Source organism: Orycteropus afer, unplaced genomic scaffold (assembly GCF_000298275.1).
Source record: "Orycteropus afer afer isolate SDZICR_OR568_19922 unplaced genomic scaffold, OryAfe1.0 scaffold00016, whole genome shotgun sequence".
Taxonomy (NCBI): Eukaryota; Metazoa; Chordata; class Mammalia; order Tubulidentata; family Orycteropodidae; genus Orycteropus; species Orycteropus afer.
In genome coordinates, this window is record NW_006921603.1 from 16489673 (window position 1) to 16493935 (window position 4263).

Genomic DNA, 4263 nt, shown 5'->3' on the forward strand with positions numbered 1-4263 from the left:
GGTAGCATAGTGGCTAAGGCACTTGACTGCTAACCAGAAGGCTGGTGGTTCAAACCCACCAGCCACTCCTCGGAAGGAAGATGGGGCAATCTACCTCCCTAGTGATACTGCCTCGGAAACCCAAGGAGGGCTCACTATGAGTCGGGTCCCACTCGGCACATAACAACAACAACAGTGTAGTAGAACTCTGCATTGAAATCAAGGAGGCCTGGAGGCTAACCCTAGTCTCTGATCCCAGGACTCCCTCTCACTGCTTATCACCTTACTGGTCAGTCACTGTAAAAACCGCAAGGAGGCCACATGTTCTGACCTCCTCTAATCCCACAGAAGAAGACAGAATCACCATCAATAGCCTAAGGCCTATCCTGCCAGGCCAGACATGCTGCCTCCCTCCAGCCCTTTCTCCAACCGTTCCTCCCAAAGCACCCACCACCTCTCTCCTGGGTTCGCTAATTTGCTGCAGTAGCCACAGAGAACTCACAGATTATGGGGTTTATTAGGGAAGCACCACAGGCTACAATTCAAGGTCAGGAAAAAATGCTCAGTCTCTCTCCCAGCCCACCGTCCCTCAGCCAACAGTCTCTCACAGTCTCTTTCCCAGCAGTGCTGGTCCCTTGGTGTCTCACTCAGCAATGCGTGTCTCAGGAGCCCGTGTCTCTTTTGGCAGCACGTCTTCCTCAACCAGCGATCAGAGAGATTCTGCCTCTAGGAGGCCTCCTTTTGAGCCCAGCAGAGTGGCCAAACTAGGCAATCAGCATCAGAACTCTAAGCACCTGAGAGAGAGCCTCCCATAACATTGCGCTGTGCCACACCCAACAGAAATAACCCAGGTGGATAACATTTACAATCAGGAGCTCCTCAGTTGCTCATTCCACCACTGAGTTTACAATGTCTTATGGGTAGAAAAGCCATAGTAAGTAAGTTACTACACTGCAGTCACCAAGTCTGGAGTTTTTGACTAAACAGTGTCACTCACACTTACCTGTTGTTGTTTTCATTACTGGTTTGCCCTGGCGGTGCAACGGTTAAGCATTCAGCTGCTAATTGAAAAATCAGAGGTTCAAACCCACCAGCCACTCTGTGGGAGGAAGACATGACAATCTGTGCTATGAAAGATCACAGGCTAGAAAACTACAGGGCAGCCCTGCACTACCACATAGGGTCACTGTGAGTTGGAATTGACTGAATGGCACACAAAAACAAACGTCAAATTCTTGCCTTCCGTTTGAGAGACCTGGGTTTGATTCCCAACTAATACACTTCGTGCACAGTGACCGTTCGTCTGTCAGGGGGGATGTGTGTTACTATGATGCTGAGCAGGTTTCAGCAGAGTTTCCAGACAGACAGTAGGAAGAAAGGCCTGGTGATCTACCTCCAAAAATCCTGGAAACCCTGTGAATCACAACATTTGGTCTGCAAATAATTATGGAAACGGTGCCAGACCAAGCAGCATTTTGTTGTGTTGTGCCTGGAGTCACCATGAGTCAGGGGCTGACCCAACATAGCTAATAACAAACTGGTTCCCAGACTCTCCTCCCATTCTCCAGTCAACAATAGTTATTGAGCTCCTACTGCATGCCAAGCATTGTGCCAGGAGCTGAGTAGACAGGGGTGAATTAAACAGATAGGACTCCTCTTATTGAGGTATAAGTGGAGAGTGGAGTTGAGTCCCCAAAACTGAATTCCACCCTTCCTCACTGTGTAGCAGTGACTGTGATTTTCGGACCTGACCTCGGCCCTAGGATTAAATTTCTAATTAACCCTAAAACAATCAAATCCAGCCCACTTGTTTGGTCAGAATTTCAGACTTAAAGCAACCAGTAAAAGCATTCCTTTTGATGAGTGGGAGGAACCTGTAACCTAATTTGTATGCTCTGACTGAAATGAAGGACTCTGGTTGCTGGGAGAGACTTGCTCTCTCTCTCTCACTAACTGAAGGAGTCGGCAGGTAGCATTAGTTCCTGCTGGCAGCCATCTTGCTTTCAGTATAGTGGAGAGAATGAAAGAATATAATATCCTAAACTGCTGACTCACCCAGCCCTGAAGCTCATCTGACTTCTGAATTAACACTTACATGAAATAATCCAAAATCCTTTTTATTGAAGACTAATTGAGTTAGCCTTGGAATGCCTACAGCTGAATGCATCCAGTACAGGCATTAACCAAGCAAAAAACAAAAACTCACTGCCATCAAGTTGAATCCCATTCACAGCAACCCCCTCTTGGGTTTCCGAGGTAGTATCTCTATGCCCAACCTTCCTTCTGAGGAGTAACTGGTGGGTTTGAACTGACAGACTTCTGGTTACCAGTCAAACACCTTAGGCACTAGGCCACCAGGCCTCCTATTAACCAAGCAAAGGCAAAAATATATGTACAATTTCAAATAGGGATATTGGCTGTGAAAGCAAACAAAGGGTGATGGAAGAAATGACCCACAGGAAGGTGTGGGTAGGAAAGCAATCTAGATGGTCACTAATCTGAAAGGGTGACATTGGAGCTGTGAAATGAAGAATAAGGAAAGCCAGACATGAGGGCAAGGGGGAAAATGGGAATAGATGTGCAGTGATCCAAAACTAGGAAAGAGCAACAAGCCTGGAACACTGGCCAGCAAAGGGGAAAGTGGAAGGTAATGAAAATAAAGAGGTTAGAAAACTGAGTCCTACAGGTCGTGGCAGGAGAAGCATCCTAATGGAAAGCCAATAGGAGCCTTTAAGGTGAGCATACTTAACCTGTATTTTAAAAAGACAACTCTGGGTAGAACATAGATTATAAGGGAGCAAAATTGAAAAGGTGAATAGGAGACCATTGCAGAAGTCTAGGTGAAAAATATAAGATGATGGCAACAAAGATAGAGGAAAATACATTGGCAGTAGCAACAGGATGTAGTAAGGGATTAGTTATGGAGAGTGTGGTGAGAGGGGTGGCTCCAGAGTTCCTGTCTTGGGCAATTACATAAACGGTGTCAGTTTCTGTGCTGGGGAAGGCTGGGGCTGGAATGGTTAGGGGAGGGGATAAGGAATGAATCAATATTCAATATGTTCCATTGTGAGGTGGCTAAAGGTGTCAAGTTCGTTCTGCACACTTCACCCCCATAACGATGATGGTGACTACCTCTTGCTGAGGACTTACTCTGTGGCAGGCCCTGTGGGGAGGTCTTTATATGTGTCAGTTACTGTGATTTAGCTCAGAGCAGAGCCCTGCACTCTGTAATCTTCCTGTAACATAGCATCTTCCATAGCTTGCATCTTGCTTCAATTTGGAGCTTCATCCTGCCACCCTTCATACACCTTTGCTATGTTCCAGCCATCTGGTCTGCTACCAAATACCTGACTTTCTTTTGATAAATCTTTGTTCGTGCTCTTTTGTTTAGCTGTATGTTCTCTTCGACTCTGAAGAGAAATACTTCACTCCATGCAATCCTTGATTCAAATACCATTTCTTCCATGACCATGTTCCTTGACATTCCTATTTACGCACTTCTGTGTCTGATAAAAAGTAAACTCTGCCCTTTGAAATTTCTGAAGCATTTCCTTCTGAGTCACTCATGAACATTGAGTTTGTCTTGACTTGAACATGAGCCGCATTTTCACATGAACTGTTTTATAGCCTCCAGTGGACTTTAGCTTTCTAAGGGCAGGGACGATTTCTTTTTCCTCTTTGTAGTGCTCATGGCACCATACTCTGTACTTTGCAGGGCCTTAAATGTCTGTTAAGGAGTACTGGTGGTGCAATGGTTAAGCGCTCAGCTGCAAACTGAAAGGTTGGCAGTTAGAACCAACATTCCAGCCATCCATAGAAGAAAGATGTGGCAGTCTGCTTTGGTAAAGATTCTTGGAAATCCTGTAGAACCGTCTACTCTGCCCTATAGGGTCACTGTGAGTTATAGTCAGCTCAATGCAATATGTTAAATGTTTGTTGAAAGTGATTACATTTCTAAAGTGCAAATGCAGCCATAATTAATCACAAGCTATAATGATATATACAGCATTTAGAGTAGTAAATGAAGCCAATTGATTTCTCCAAACATTTGCTTAATCAATTAGTTCAACAGTTAGTACATTGTACAGGCATACCTCAGAGAGATTGTGGGTTTGGTTCCAGACAACTGCAATAAAGCAAGTATCACACTGAAGTGAGTCACATGAATTTTTTGATTCCCCAGTACATATAAAAGTTATATTTACAGTGTACAGTGGTCTATTAAGTGTGCAATAGGATTATGAAAAAGTGTGAAGTATTGTGAGAATTACCAGAAGGTGACAC